The sequence below is a fragment of the Schistocerca cancellata genome, chromosome 5, assembly GCF_023864275.1.
Source record: "Schistocerca cancellata isolate TAMUIC-IGC-003103 chromosome 5, iqSchCanc2.1, whole genome shotgun sequence".
Taxonomy (NCBI): domain Eukaryota; kingdom Metazoa; phylum Arthropoda; class Insecta; order Orthoptera; family Acrididae; genus Schistocerca; species Schistocerca cancellata.
In genome coordinates, this window is record NC_064630.1 from 146712601 (window position 1) to 146730032 (window position 17432).

The following is a 17432-nucleotide window of genomic DNA, read 5'->3' on the forward strand; positions in this document are numbered from 1 at the left end:
AGACCGTTGGTCGGCAAATAAAATGCATCCAATAAAATGTGCCGCACCGTGATCTGCACACCACAAGCATCACAAATTGGAGGGTCCTCTCAACGGAGTAAGAAGGACGTAATCCTGCCGATGTGGCTGGAAGGAAGTACTCCATGGCTGAGTTGTGGGCTCGCTGACACGGAACTTGTTATTGGTCACTGCCAACCACGTGTCTTCCCATCAACACATGACTGTACCTCAACAGCGACGTGATGGCACACCGAAATACCAGAGGCTCACGACACGCCTCCTTGGCTACTCAATCCGCCCTTTCATTCCCCGCAATTCCAATGTGCCCAGACACCAAGCAAAAAGACACCAACTTCCCCAGTCATTGTAGTTGTAGGTGGTCATCCTGAATATTCTGGGTTACTGTATCTGCTGGATACAAACACTGGAGAGAGTAAAGGGCACTCAGAGAGTCTGAGCAGACGAGAATTCTAACACAGAGAACATCTCATCTGCTCCAGTGCTCGCAAGATCGCATATAATTCTGCATCGAAGACCGAAGACAGTAAATTCTGGAGGCAGTCTGATCTTGAGGGCACAATCCGGGGAAATGAGAGAGCAACCAAAAGTTTCCCCCCCCCCCCCTCCCTCTCACGCTTTGACCATCTATAAAAAACAGCTACATGGTCGTGGTACTCAGACAAAACATAGGAGAATATCATATTAAAAACAGAAGCAGGAATGCTATCTCTTCTGCACAGCATCAAATCTAGAATCACTCTGGGTCTCTCCAGTAACCAGGGCAGCAGGCAGGTAAAACCCTGTATTTAGGGTCATATTGGCTTCAAACTGAGTGACTCCAGCACACACCACACGCAAATCCCAAATGGCATCGTGGCTCATGGACGGTTGGAAAAAAAGCATTCCAGAGGTCAACAGGCACCAGTATGGTGTGCGGGTGAAGTTGGAGCTGCAAGGAACTGACATGCCTGACACACCATGAGAAGCTGAAGCCAGGTGGTAAGTGGCAGTTACCCCGCTAACATTACGAGTCAAGATAGCTGTAACGGAAATTGAATGGCGTAAAGTTATCATTAAAAACGCACGCCGCGCGATTTGTGACGATTTGGTTGGTCATAATAGTAGTAACATGCTTTTGAATACAATTAAAATATAACGGCGATACCTGTTTAGTGTTATTGGAAACAATATGTAGTAAATTAATGAGTAAGGTAGCTGATCCTATAAGAAGAGGTGAAATTGGGCATATTAAGGTGTTTTGCTTTATGTCGACTAAGCCGATTATACGGCGTCTTTTTTTTCGTTTACTCTTAGAAATAAATAAGTAACGAAGTGCTAATTGTGCGTTGTGAAAAATATAGGGGCGAATTTTAAATAGCTACAGTGTATAATCAGACAAACAAATGGACATTCAGTTATGCGAAATAGCGGGCAGCGAAGTGTAGTCATTAAATTGAGTACACCTACAGGGCGGTCAATTCCGGGATAAGTCTATTCGCATCTCACGAGGGACGCGGTATTGAGACCGTTTTTTTTTATTATATCGTGGAGAGCGGGCTTCAATTTATAAAAAGGAGAAAAGCTGTATCATTATCATTGACTGTTGGTGTTAAGCAACCAAAACTGTTCATCAAAGGGTTTCGGTGAATGAGTGGTGAATGCGAAATGAAACTGTGAACGAAGTTATGTTAAATAAAGCAGAAGAGACAAGACAGTTTGGTCGTATCTGTTATTATTCCATAAACCGTAACATTTCTTCTCGTTGTACGAAGCCCTTATAGACGATCGTTATGACCATTTGCTTTGAAGGGATCTCGTTACGAGTTAAGTTTTGGGGACCTGGTCAACAGGGGATAGTTCGTAGATCTTAGCTACTGCAGCTATTCTGGAATCAGGTGCTACCGTGACCGTTGTGTGTTGTCAATGGCTTAAGGTCATCATATCTCATGCTCTAAGATCGACGCGCCTTTCCTCTTGGTATAACGGTGTCTCACGGTAACAACGACAACGCCGACGGCGAAGGAAGATACGGTAGACCGCCTCAGCACAGATGCTAGGATTGGGACTTGTCTGACAAGTGCCCATGGCCAGCCGAATCCCCTCATTATGGACAGCGTCAATGATAAGCAGGTAAGAGGGCCTCGCTGACCCATACACCGTACAACCATAGTCCAGGCGTGAACGAACAAAACCGTGATAAAACTGAAGGAGATGCGCCCTATCCACTCCCTCAAGACCTGTGGCTATGACACTTGATGACGTTCAGTACCTCCAGGGTTCTGGCTTTCAGATCTCGCACGTGTGGTAACACACACACACACACACACACACACACACACACACACACACACACACACACACACACACACTCTCTCTCTCTCTCTCTCTCTCTCTCTCTCTCTCTTACAGAAAACTGAAAATCCATTTTTGCAGCCCACTCCTCTAAACGCCGCACTGTAAGTTGCAACTGACAGCTCGCCATTGCGACACTGGAGGAGGAACAGAAAACAGCAAAATCGTCTACAAATAAGGAGCACTGGATAGCACTCCTTACCATAGATTTGATACTGTTGATGGCTATGGCAAAAAGGGCAACACTTAAACGGGCCTTAAAAAACCGCTGAGAAAGGAAAGACTGTAGAACAGGGATTCCCAAAGTGGTCGATATCGACCCCTTGGGGTCGATATAAACAAAAACTGATTTTGGGGGTCGACGAGGTCTAAAAATCGACCCCTATTAAATTAACACAAGTTCTTATTTAAAACTTTCAAGATAGGTAGGTACTGTATTGTTTATGTTGTGTTACGTGTACTAAGAATAATTAATATTTTGTAGGAAATAGCATTGTTGTAGTAATGTAAAGTCTCAAGTTCGTACAAAATGAAAAACTCGGCAAGTCTGTGTGGACAAGTTTGTGCAAGATAATGAGTTCGAGCGTACGTCTTTCAGCGGCATTTTGACTTGCTCTCTATTTGACGCTTACACGATTTAACACGACCGAATTCATGATCAAGTCCAAACATGTTCCTGATATTTTACTATTTAATGAGCTTGCACTTAGGTTGAAAGTTCATTTGCGTTTTGAAATTTGTTGGACCTTGAACGATAATAACTCATATAAGTACTCATTTATTTCAAGAGATTACAAAGTTACTACATAGCTAAATTAAGTGAAGTAAAGTGACTGAAAAAGTGGTAAACACAACATACAACATATTTTAAATAGGTAGGTATAAAAGCATTTGTATAAATACTCTGTAGCAGCTGTTTTAAGTTAGCGGACCATTATAAATAAGGGGGTTGATCTTAAAAGTAGGTAATTTGGCCATGGGGGGGTCTGAGGTAACAGTTCATTTTGGAAAAGGGGTCACTTGTCCAAAATAGTTTGGGGATCCCTGCTGTAGAAGATGGGGAGGTGGCCATGAAAGCCCCATTGATGCAGCTGTGCAAGAATACAGTGTCTCCAAGTAGTATCGTATGCCTTACTTGTATCGAAGAACATGCCACTAAATACAGTGATGCTTATGGAGGAACGCCTTCTGAACAACCACCTCTAGGAGGGTCCGATTGTCAACAGTAGACCGAAATCTTCAGACACCACACTGAGAGCGGTTAAGGAGTTGCCTGGTCTCGTAACAACCAGACCAGACAATGGTTAATCATTCACTCCAGGGTCTTTCCTACACAGCTTGTTAAGGTGATACTCCAATAACTACTGAGACATTTGCAGCCCTTTCCTGGTTTGAGGAGAGGGATCAGAATTGCCTAGCTCCACGATTTGGGGAAGTTGTCTGTCTGCCATATTAGATTAAAACATTCGAGGAGGATATCCTTTGATGCCGCTGGCAAATGTCGAAGCATGCACTACTGGATTTAGTCATCACTGGATGCAGTGTCACAAATCTCAGTCAGTGCCGGTTCGAGCTCCAACATGGAGAAAGGGGAGTTGTAGGCCACAGAACTATTGGACCTGAAGTCCCACTTTTCCTTCGCTACAGTCGCACGATAGCGATGAAATGCTGGATCCTGACTTGGATTGGCAGTAGTTTGTGCAAATGTTCGGCCAGTGTCTGAGCACTGACTCTAGGTGTTGTTTGGAGGCACCCCTGTTTCAGCACTGCTGCGATCAGTAAACAGCTGCATTTACTGGAAAACCTTCCCTAATGACATGTCAAGCCTTGGCCCTCACGACTCGAAAAGCCCCACGGTTGTCTGCTGTTTGTCGGCATTTAAAATTTTTAAGAGGCGCATGCTTTTCCCGGATCATGGAACGGCACTCATCTGTCCACCAAGGTACTTGTCACCTCCTAAGATGACTGTGGGATAGAGAGGTCAGCGGCACAATGGATCTACATCTACATCTACATTTATACTCCGCAAGCCACCCAACGGTGTGTGGCGGAGGGCACTCTACGTGCCACTGTCATTACCTCCCTTTCCTGTTCCAGTCGCGTATGGTTCGCAGGAAGAACGACTGTCTGAAAGCCTCCGTGCACGCTCTAATCTCTCTAATTTTACATTCGTGATCTCCTCGGGAGGTATAAGTAGGGGGAAGCAATATATTCGATACCTCATCCAGAAACGCACCCTCTTGAAACCTGGCGAGCAAGCTACACCGCGACGCAGAGCGCCTCTCTCTTGCAGAGTCTGCCACTTGAGTTTGTTAAACATCTCCGTAACGCTATCACGGTTACCAAATAACCCTGTGATGAAACGCGCCGCTCTTCTTTGGATCTTCTCTATCTCCTCCGTCAACCCGATCTGGTACGGATCCCACACTGATGCGCAATACTCAAGTATAGGTCGAACGAGTGTTTTGTAAGCCACCTCCTTTGTTGATGGACTACATTTTCTAAGGACTCTCCCGATGAATCTCAACCTGGTACCCGCCTTACCAACAATTAATTTTATATGATCATTCCACTTCAAATCGTTCCGCACGCATACTCCCAGATATTTTACAGAAGTAACTGCTACCAGTGTTTGTTCTGCTATCATATGATCATACAATAAAGGATCCTTCTTTCTATGTATTCGCAATACGTTACATTTGTCTATGTTAAGGGTCAGTTGCCACTCCCTGCACCAAGTGCCTATCCGCTGCAGATCTTCCTGCATTCCGCTACAATTTTCTAATGCTGCAACTTCTCTGTACATTACAGCATCATCCGCGAAAAACCGCATGGAACTTCTGACACTATCTACTAGGTCGTTTATGTATATTGTGAAAAGCAATGGTCCCATAACACTCCCCTGTGGCACGCCAGAGGTTACTTTAACGTCTGTAGATGTCTCGCCATTGATAACAACATTCTGTGTTCTGTTTGCTAAAAACTCTTCAATCCAGCCACACAGCTGGTCTGATATTCCGTAGGCTCTTACTTTGTTTATCAGGCGACAGTGCGGAACTGTATCGAACGCCTTCCGGAAGTCAAGGAAAATAGCATCTACCTGGGAGCCTGTATCTAATATTTTCTGGGTCTCATGAACAAATAAAGCGAGTTGGGTCTCACACGATCGCTGTTTCCGGAATCCGTGTTGATTCCTACATAGTAGATTCTGGGTTTCCAAAAACGACATGATACTCGAGCAAAACACATGTTCTAAAATTCTACAACAGATTGACGTCAGAGATATAGGTCTATAGTTTTGCTCATCTGCTCGACGACCCTTCTTGAAGACTGGGACTACCTGTGCTCTTTTCCAATCATTTGCAACCTTCCGTTCCTCTAGAGACTTGCGGTACACGGCTGTTAGAAGGGGGGCAAGTTCTTTCGCGTACTCTGTGTAGAATCGAATTGGTATCCCGTCAGGTCCAGTAGACTTTCCTCTGTTGAGTGATTCCAGTTGCTTTTCTATTCCTTTGACACTTATTTCGATGTCAGCCATTTTTTCGTTTGTGCGAGGATTTAGAGAAGGAACTGCAGTGCGGTCTTCCTCTGTGAAACAGCTTTGGAAAAAGGTGTTTAGTATTTCAGCTTTACACGTGTCATCCTCTGTTTCAATGCCTTCATCATCCCGGAGTGTCTGGATATGCTGTTTCGATCCACTTACTGATTTAACGTAAGACCAGAACTTCCTAGGATTTTCTGTCAAGTCGGTACATAGAATTTTACTTTCGAATTCACTGAACGCTTCACGCATAGCCCTCCTTACGCTAACTTTGAAATCGTTTAGCTTCTGTTTGTCTGAGAGGTTTTGGCTGCGTTTAAACTTTTAGTGAAGCTCTCTTTGCTTTCGCAGTAGTTTGCTAACTTTGTTGTTTTACCACGGTGGGTCCCTCACAGTTTTACTCGGCACGTACCTGTCTAAAACTCATTTTACGATTGCCCTGAACTTTTTCCATAAACACTCAACAATGTCAGTGTCGGAACAGAAATTTTCGTTTTGATCTGTTAGGTAGTCTGAAATCTACCTTCTATTACTCTTGCGAAACAGATAAACCTTCCTCCATTTTTTTTATATTCCTATTTACTTCCATATTCAGGGATGCTGCAACGGCCTTATGATCACTGATTCCCTGTTCTGCGCTTACAGAGTCGAAAAGTTCGGGTCTGTTTGTTATCAGTAGGTCCAAGATGTTATCTCCACGAGTCGGTTCTCTGTTTAATTGCTCGAGGTAATTTTCGGATATTGCACTCAGTATAATGTCACTCGATGCTCTGTTCCTACCACCCGTCCTAAACATCTGAGTGTCCCAGTCTATATCTGGTAAATTGAAATCTCCACCTAAGACCATAACATGCTGAGAAAATTTATGTGAAATGTATTCCAAATTTTCTCTCAGTTGTTCTGCCACTAATGCTGCCGAGTCGGGAGGTCGGTAAAAGGAGCCAATTATTAACCTAGCTCGGTTGTTGAGTGTAACCTCCACCCATTATAATTCGCAGGAACTATCCACTTCTACTTCACTACAGGATAAACTACTACTAACAGCGACGAACACTCCACCACCGGTTGCATGCAATCTATCCTTTCTAAACACCATCTGTACCTTTGTAAAAATTTCGGCAGAATTTATCTCTGGCTTCAGCCAGCTTTCTGTACCTATAACGATTTCAGCTTCGGTGCTTTCTATCAGCGTTTGAAGTTCCGGTACTTTACCAGCGCAGCTTCGACAGTTTACAATTACAATACCGATTGCTGCTTGGTCCCCGCATGTCCTGACTTTTCCCCGCACCTGTTGAGGTTGTTGCCCTTTCTGTACTTGCCCAAGGCCATCTAACCTGAAAAACCGCCCAGCCCATGCCACACAACCCCTGCTACCCGTGTAGCTGCTTGTTGCGTGTAGTGGACTCCTGACCTACCCAGCGGAACCCGAAACCCCACCACCCTATGGCGCAAGTGTGTGATGTGGTCCACCCATCCCTGGATGCTGTTATAGTGTTCAAACACAGCCAGCTGCCTGAAACGCATCCAGTTAGTCCTTCTGACCATTGATTTTGGGGACTTGACTTCAGGTGATGAGCCATTTAGCAGGTGAAGGCAGACTGGGAAGTGGTCACTGGAATGAAGGTTGTCAATGACCTCCCACTGAACAGAGTCGGCAAGGGTGGGAGAACAAAGAGAGGTCGATGGCTGAGAATGATACAGTAGCAGTAGAGAAATGTGTTTGAGTACCCTTGTTGAGGAAGCACAACTTGTGAGATGTCATAAGGCCCTCCAAAACCCGACCCCTAGGGCAAGTATTGGTCAAGCCCCACAGGACATGATGGGCATTGAAGTCTCTCAAGAAGAGGAATGGTCGCAGGAATTGTGCAATAAGATCAGTGAGACCCTCAGAGTCTACTGTACCTTGTGGAAGTAAATACAACGACCAAACAGTGATCCTTCGACACACATGAATTTGAACTGCAACTGCTTGCAGGTCAGTAGCCAAGGGGAGAACAGAGGACTGGTGCATATTAGTAACAAACACTGTGACGCCTCCCTGGCCCATTCCCCCGATAGTTCATATTTGCGGTATAGCATATATCCCTGTAGCACAAGGACATCTGTATAATTAAAATATGTTTCTTGTAAACATAAGCACGTGAGATGTGCCTCTGCTAAGAGTTTCAGTTCCTCCCCATGATCCCTAAACCTATTCATGTTCCACTGTAGTATGGAAGCCATGTCATCGGTGCAGTTTTAATTTGCCCCTGTCTTTGCACTGGCAAGGTGAGGCACTTTAAGAGCAAGGGCGGAGCAGAGGGGCTGCCTGGCTCCAAGACATCTATCTCCATGATATCCTCCTTGTCAGACAGGAAAGAATAACGTCTGGCAGCGCTCGGGACAGTTTTTGACATCGTGAGCCTTTCCCTGCATCCTGTCCCTTCGAGAATGAGGGGGAAAGGGGGCGTTGAGAGGCACTATGCTTTTCTTGTACCTTCTGGATGCTCGCTGCAGAACTGTTGTTGGTCTTTACTGGTGCAGCTCCCTGATTGATTTGTCTTTACTCTTCTTCCCTTGAAATGCAAGTACAGGTGCTTGTGGTGGATACAGGCACACTAGGCGCCATCTGGTTGAAGTGTCCATCTTGGGAATAGGTTTTAGCATCATGGAAGAATATGAGGCAACAAAGATAGGAGGTTTCGTCACCTTACATTCTTTTTTGGCTTTGATATAGAGGCTCCGGTTGGTCACTTATCTCCTGTATTTTGTGTTCTTCAGCAAAAACGGGGCAGTCTTGGCTCCAGACTGGATGGTTCCCAGAGCTGTTGATGCAGGTCACCGGAGATGGGCAGTCAGTCCCAGCGTCATCAGTGGCTTTTCTGCAGTTCCCGCAGATCGCTTCACCTCTACAACTCATGGTTGAATGGCCGAATTGCTGGCATTTATAGCACTGCATAGGGCCAAACACTAAGTCGAAGGAACCCTGCCATAAGATGTTCAGGCAGTGTCAGAGAATTGAACGTGACAATGAAAGTGACAGTCTTTTCAGTTGCTCCATTATTCCTGCACATTTGTTGTTCCACTTCGACTATTCCCTGGGATGCCCATTCTTGCTTCAGTTCTGCTATGCCCATGTCCATGATATCTTGGCATTTGACAACACCTGTACTGCAGTTGAAAGAGGTGTGCACCTCAACAATATCATAGTCACCCAGTTTCTGCGATTTCTTAAGAAGGTCTACCTGCATTGACCTGTTAGTTTCGACCGACAGTGAGCCATTGCGCAATCGTTTTATAGATTTTAATGTTCCAGCGAGGCTTTCCAAACCCTTAAGGATACAAAAGGTGGACACTTTTTCAAATGTCCCCTCCTTCCTCTTTATCACCAGAAATACAATGTTTGTCATGACTCCATGAGCCCTGTTACTGCAGTCCAAAGTATTTTGATTATCGAGATGACTAGCTTCTCTCATTCTTTTGGATGAATGGGCGTGAATACTCTCAGGGGAGGAGAAGATGATTTCGAGGGTTCCATCTCAGTCCCACAAGCAGCTAGGAAAATACGGGTCCACTCACACAGAGCCCCACGTGCCTGAGTAAGCCTTATACAACTGAGGAGTGCCATGTTCCTAACAGGTTGCCCACTAACGGCTGTTCATCTCAACAGCCTTGCATCTCATTCATACGCAACACGCCTTGAGATTGAGGTGGCTTTTATAGAGGTTTATCCCGTCCTTGCAATCCGGATGGTCAAGCCAAGATCCCCGTTCCCTGAGACACACAACATTCCACCGCCACACTGCGCAGTGCTCGCTGACACATGCACAGATCTTACAGTGATGGAGAACTGGCAGCACTTACTAGTCCCCAGCTCAAACATCACGGGCACCAAGCCCGTACACAGCAAATCAATGCTGAGCCCCTGAGGGCAAAAAAAAGGAAAAGTAAGTTAATGCAGATGAGTAGGAGAAACAATCTTGTAATGTTTGAATATACACACATCAAAAAATGTTTTGCATCACCCCGGTTCCCAGAACTCCTGAAGACAGACATTGACTGTGGATATTGTATCACAGACACAGTCTCATTGACACTGTTCAAAGATGTCACTAAACCCGCTGTAAGATGCATACAGCCATGCATGAGCAGCGCCTATTGGACGTAGGGGGTCCAACACCTGATCAGTTCCAGTCATTCCACTAGGAAGGAGGTACACGGCTCGTGTGTCTGTAGTTCAACCATGCCTGGATGGCCAATACTGCGGTTTGATCGCGTCTGCATTGTTATTTTGTGCCAGGAAGGGCTCTCAACAAGGAAAGTATCCATGCACCTCAGAGTGAAAAAAAAAAAAAAAAAAAAAAAAAAAGAAAAAGTGAAGTAGTTCGGACATGGAGGAGACACAGCTCAGGCTGCCCAAGGACTACTAATGCAGTGGATGACCGCTACCTATGGTTTATGGCTCGGAGGAATCCTGACAGCAACACCACCATGTTAAATAATGCTTTTCATGCAGCCACAGGACGTGGTGTTACGATTAAAACTGTGCACAAAAGGCTGCGTGATGTGCATGATGCACAACTTCACTCCCGATGACCATCTTTGCAACCACAACACCATGCAGTGCAGTATAGATGGGCCCAACAACATGAAGAATGGACCACTCAGGATTGTCATCACGTTCTCTTCACTGAAGAGTGTTGTATATGTCTTCAACCACACAATCATTGGAGACGTGTTTGGATGCAACCCAGTCAGGCTGAAAACCTTAGACACACTGTCCAGCAAGTGCAGCAAGGTGGAGGTTCACTGCTATTTGGGGTGATATTATGTGGGGCTGACATACGCCGCTGGTGGTCATGGAAGGGACTGTAACGGCTGTATGATACATGAATGCCATTCTCTGACCGATAGTGCAACCATATCAGCAGCATTCGGCTAGGCATTCGTCTTCATGGACAACAATTTGAGCCCCCATCGTGCACATCTTGTGAATGACTTCCCCCCAGGATAATGACATCGTTAGACTAGAGTGGCTAGCACGTTCTCCAGACATGAATCCTATCGAAAATGCCTAGGATAAATTGAAAAGGGCTGTTTATGGACAACGTGACCCACCAACCATTCTGAAGGATCTATGCTGAATCGCCGTTGAGGAGTGGGACAATCTGGACCAACAGTGCCTTGATGAACTTGGGGATAGTATGCCACAACGAATACAGGCATGCATCAATGCAAGAGGATGTGCTACTGGGTATTAGAGGTACCGATGTGTACAGCAATCTGGACCACCACTTCTGAAGATCTCGCTGTATGGTGGTACAACAGGTAATGTGTGGTTTTTATGGGCAATAAAAATGGTGGAAATGATGTTTATGTTGATCTCTATTCCAATTTTCTGTACAGGTTCCGGATCTCTCGGAAATGAGGAGATGCAAAACTTTCTTTTTGTGTGTGTAGTATTAGTTGTATACTGCTCGACACAGCTATGTCAATTAAAGTGACATGAAATAGAACAACTACGTAAAGTTGAATGTACAGAAGGCAAACTGTCAACTTCGTTTCATTGGAAGAATTTTAATAATGCACATCTCGTCTATAAAGGCGACCGCATTCGGAACATTTGTGAACCATTCTCAAGTACTGCTCAAATGTTTGGCATCTCCATCATGTTGAATTAGGTGAAGACACTGAGGCAATAGAGAGTTGGGTTGCAAGTTCTGTTACCAATAGGTGTGATCAACATGTGAGAGTTATGGAAATGTTCTGCAAACCAAATGGGAATCCCTGGAGGGAAGAAGACTTTTTTTCTCAATGCACTACTAAGAACATTTAGAGAACCGGCATTTGCAACAGATTGGGAAATGATCCCACTGCTACAAACTTACATTTCACATAATGCCTACAAAGACAAGATGGTTGGTTGGTTGCCCCAACAAGGTTATCAGTCTCTTGATCCAAGAGTGATGCATCCAGAACTAAAGACGTCCACTGCAATAATTTTCTGATCTAGTCGAGAGCGTCACAACAGTAAAAGCAAGAAGGATAGAAATGTAATGGACATCTTTTATACCCTCAATAATAAAAGTGAAATGAAGGAAATTGGTAAGTCAGTAGGTGGGTGCCCCAGAGCTCTGCATGTGACAGGAAATGTTGTACCCACAGCTGTCCCATGCCTGATCAATTACAGTCCAGAGTGCCCACTATTCAACAAAATATGACACCCAAAACAGAAAACTGCGTGTAACAGAAAGGAGCAAACAGAATCTAAAAGCGAATAAAATAGCATAAAAGAGGGTTGAAAGAATAGCCTGGTCAAGGAAGTAAGGTGGGGGAACCCTCACATCCACCACACTGCAGGATATGCCCCATCGCCAACCACCCTGTCCCTGCTCCAGAGGTACACTAAAACTTTATAACCGAGAATATAAACCACTTTCTCAGAGAAAACTTAGAAACAGTTCCACCATCCATGAATCATCTCCCAATATTACAGGCAGAAGTCCATGATTAGCAAGGTGGTCAAAAGGAAAGGGGTATTCCACCTAGATACCAGATAATTTCGTGAAGTGTAGCTACTTATGGAGGGCTGCCAATGTGCACTGTAATTATTGTATGTGAGTGAAAGTTGGTACATATGCTAATGTGTTAATGCAGAAGCGATTTATGTTGGAATGAAATTAATTCCTATTTTGGCCATCGGGTGCAAATCTGGCACTGTAGATCATCTCATCAACTACTCAGGTGCTCATACTGAACAAATTGTATTCAGTGGTGGATAATAATAAAATCAGTATTATGTATTTCTCACTTGGTTGATCTTTTATGCCCTTGGCCCGTTCTTAATCTATTACATATGGAATCACTTCTATGCGTGTCTCTTGCATTCACAGGGCCAGATTTGTACCTGGTGGCCAAAATTTGAACTGGTCTTCCCCCCACCCCCCTCCTCCCCAAGCATAAATCAGTTTTGCATTAACACATTATAGTAGTATTAAGTTTAGCTGCTATATTTTAATTACAGCCCACAATGGACCTCTGTGAGTAGTTGTACTTTAATTATAACCACCTGGTATGAGCTACTGGCTATAAGGCTCCGGAATCACAATGCAGGGGTGGCTCATTACGCAAAATAAAACTATGGGTTAACCTGCTATGACCGGTGTGGAGATGGCACAAGACTGAAGGAAGAGTGCCATGCTGCAGCAGTCTCCCTGACTGTGCTGGGTTTGTACAATGGGACAGTAGCTCATTGGATGTCTTTCCATTAATGAGCAAGCAGGTGACCAGCAGCCAAACAGAGGTCACTAACCCACCCACTGATGGCGATGAAGAGAGTGACAACACAGAGTCCTACGGTACATGCTCCTCTTGGACCCAGGCCAGTTCAGTTCAGTGAAGTGCCAACTGATCTGGATAAAAACTGATAAATAAAAATTGGTAGGAGGCCTCAAAAGCTCCAGTCACATACGATAAGTAAATTGTGATGATGCCAAGTGGTGTCTTCTGCCTTATACATGTAAAAACAAAAAAGACTGCAATAAGGTGCTGGCGTTTAGAGAAAGCCTACCAGACTGCTGCTTCCAACCTCAGCAGATGGTTTGTTGTGGAGAGACCCTCCTGGAAACCACACTGAAAGGGGCACAAAAGACCCCGAGATTTGAGAAACAAGTGGGCTATGTGGGCACCCACCCTTTCAAGCAGCTTACGGAGTACGCTGGTCAGGCTAATAAATCAGTAATTGTCGAGAGACGCTGGGTTTTTGCGTGACCTAAGGGCTGGGACAACTATGCTATCTTGCAATTTCGAGGGGCATCTTGGAGCCAAACACAGTTGAAGACCCTGAAGAAATGTCACCTTTGGGGAAGATTCAGGTATTTGATCATCTGGTTGTACAATGAATCAGGGCCTGGAGCTGTGTCATGGGACAAGGCAAGAGCCTGAAGTAGTTCCCAGTCATTATACGAGTCAGATTGGCAGAGAGTGAAAAACGTGGGTCGCAAGGTGTTCTGCAAGAATCGATGAATCAGTACCAAGACCACCCTGAAGGACAAGATCTGGAACAGCTGTTGATTGATGGTGTCCCATATGGCCATGTAGCTTGGCCTACATCTGAGATGAAGAGGCACGTGTCTCCAAGGAGGAGACAGTATTTCCAGCATTCCTTCTTACTGCGTTACATTAGATAGTGAGCCTTATTGATTAAAGGAGGATTATGGGACTAAACAGAGATGTCATCAGTCGCTCTATTCCAAAGTTACTTGTGTAAGAGAGAGGGTCCACTAAAAGTGGCTGGATCCAGTCAGAGAGGTGACATAATAAAGCGAGGAAGTTAAAACACACACAGTAAAAGGAATCAAAGAGTATGCTAAATCTAAAAACTGGAAAAACAGAGGGATAAAAGAATAGTCTTTGCACGAGGGAGAGGTCATGAGTCCCAGACCTAGAAAACACGAAGAGAGGTGCCAACCACAAAAACCCTGCCCCTGCCTCTGGAGTGAAGCAAAACCTTACATCTGAAAATAAAAACCACTTTCATGTAGGAAACTAAGCACTAGTTCAACCATCTGTGAATGATTTGCTAATATTAAAGACAAGGAATGTGGAAGAGTATACTTAGTACAAAGTGTGACTAAGCAAGCTGGGATAATTTTACTTCCTCTCTTGTTTTGCCATCTGCCTCCTTAAATTCCTTTTTTCATTTTTGACTAGTTACTATCAACATGCAGGAGTATAATCTGCATTTACATAGAAGAGAAAGGTTGGCCCTCAGTCTTAATAATTATAAACATTTGGAGGAACAACTAATAGTATTCTTTAAATATTTATTTGGTTCTATTCAAAAACATGTTAGCAAAGCTAGCCCTGATTTAATTCCAAAATAATGACCAATTTTGTCAAAAATATTATTTGTATAACTGTATCTGTTAATTTCATCATTTAAACAAATAAGTCAGCTTAACCCTCGCAATAGAAGAAACTGTTAAAAAGAGAGAATTTTTCTATATGGTCAGTTAACTGAATGACTTATGATTTAATTGTAATTTCTGTAACTTAAACATCGAACAATGTATAGTTTCAGTACCTGTTATTGTGATGATATATAAAGGCCCGATTTTTGGTCTCGAGACAGTCAGTCCACGGCCGATTTTCAGATGAGGAACCCGTATTGGTTAGATCAACAACAATGCATCAACTGAAGCATGAAATAAGTGTAAGACAAATAGGCCGTGTGTTAAAACAATGACTGTGTCTGTTCAATACATACCGTATTATTCTGCAAGAACTGTGTGGTTCGATTTTTACTGCTCATAGATATTCAACAGTATACTTTCATAGCAGTGTGCTGATGTTTGCCTGCAACCTATAGTCAACTGGTCATATTAACTGTGTAATATTGTGGGGTTGTGAACAATGAAAGTAAAGAACTATTAAACACAACTGAGCACTGTCGGATACATTATTTACAGTAGTCAGTGACGGACTTCCACCTCCCATATTTCAGCCAGTATAGCAACACACTATGTCGGCATCAAGAACTATCAATGAAGAAATAAAGCAGGCGAATGTCACAAAATGCCCAAAAGAAGGGGACATTCTGCCAATGTATGGGACACTGTCAGTCTGGCTCCATAGCCAAACTGTGGGGATGGCTTGTTACACAAGAGAAAACAATGGGTGACCCTGGGTTGACCAATACATAGACGGCATAGGACAGTGGACTCCTTCCGAGAGGAGAGGAAGGAAGAGTGCCAAACTTCAGTAGTCTCCTTGATTGTGCAGAGTTTATTACTGAGAGCAGTAGTGCACCAGATGTCATTCCACTTTTGGACAAAGAGAGATCTGATGTTGATCCACATATCTGCACCTGGAATCATGAAAGGGAATGGTGGGTAAATATCTGCCCCTCTAACCAAATGGTCCACCAGTTCATTCCCTTGGATGCCCACATGACATAGGATCCACAGAAAGACAACAGAGCAGGTGGCACGGTCAAGGGCAGGGACGTGGTTATCGATAGCAGTGAACAAAGGGTGACTGGAGAAACATTGGTCTATAGACTGCACGCTGCTCACAGAGTCATTACATATTAAAATATTGGGGGGCAGGCCTGTATATAAAAATGGATGGTCCTGTTAATAGCTAGTGGCTCTGCTGTGAACACACTACGTGATCCCGGCAGTAAATGGTGTTCGATGCCACTAGCAGACAAAAAGGCATATGCCACACTAGCTATCATTTTAGAACCATCAGTGTAGGAGATGGCAGCACCCTGGGACTCTCTGAGGATGGAACATACAGGACGCCGAAATATCACAGTTACGACAGAGACCTTAGGACCCTGGAACAGGTGGTTCTTAACCTGTTGTTGAGTCACCATCCAAGGAGACATCCCTCACTTGCAAAGAGTAGGGGGTGAACAGGATGGTCTGGAAATCATCGAATGGTGATTGCATAACAAACCAGGAGGTGGGTCCGTTGTATTTGGAGAGGGGGAATCTCCACTTCTGCAAGGAGACTGTCAACATGATTAGTGCGAAAGGCACTGATAGCCAGATGAGACCCATAAAGACGAACAGGGCCAAGTAGTTTCAGAGTAGAAGGCATCGCCAAGCCATAAACCTGACTACCATAATCTAGTCTGGAAAAAACCAGATCGCAGCAAAGATGAAGAGTAGCACAGTCTGCACGCCAAGATGTGTGGGTCAGGATGTGCAGAGCATTAAGCATGCAGGTAGCCTTCAGGTGGCGAATATGGGGCAGCAATGTCAGCTTTTTATCAAAAGAAGGCCCAAGAAGTGGGACTGTGCTACAATGTCTAGAAACTGGTCATCTAAATAAAGTTCTAGATCAGAGTATACTCTGAGTCGATGGCAAAAATGTGTATCCCAAGTTTTGGAGGGAGAAAACTGGAAGCCATGGGAGAGGTCCAATACAGAGGTCCTTCAAAGGATGTCTTGGAGATGGCATTCAGCAGATGCTACCGAATGGGAGCTGCACTAGGTGCAAAAATCATCGACATACAACACCACAGTAGCCAGAGGCCCAACAGAGGTTGCAAGCCCCTTAATGGTGATTAAGAGAGTGACACTTAATACAGAACCCTGGGGATACCATTCACCTGGGTCTGAGGGGTGCTGAGTGAAGTGCCAACTTGAACCCAGAAAAGCAGGTGGGATAAAAAGTCACGGATAAAAATTTGGGTAGCAAAAATCTGACGGCACCAAGCCATGTCATATGCCTTATTTAGGTCAAAGAAGACCGCAACAAGATGACAGCGGTTAGCAAATCTGTCAGACTGTTGTTTTCAACTGGAGTAAATGGTCATTTGGAGGTTGTCCTTCCCAGAAGCCAGATTGATACAGGGACAAAAGGCTCAGAGATTTGAGTATCCAACATAATATGATGCTAACCATTCTCATGAGCAGTTTACAAGTTACATTGGACAGGCTAATTGGGCTGTAGCTGTCAAAAGACTTTTGGTTCTACCCCGGCTTAAGGGGATAACTATGTTATCTCGCCATTGATGGGTAAGGCACCCATGAGCCAAATGCAGTTA

At 44.4% G+C, this 17432-nt stretch overlaps 1 protein-coding gene across 1 annotated transcript in view; it reads right to left on the minus strand.

The window, feature by feature from the left end:
* LOC126187415 (nucleoporin Nup43) overlaps positions 1–17432 on the minus strand; it is a 215863-nt gene that overhangs the window by 117574 nt on the left and 80857 nt on the right. The gene's annotated exons all lie outside the window — the stretch shown is intronic.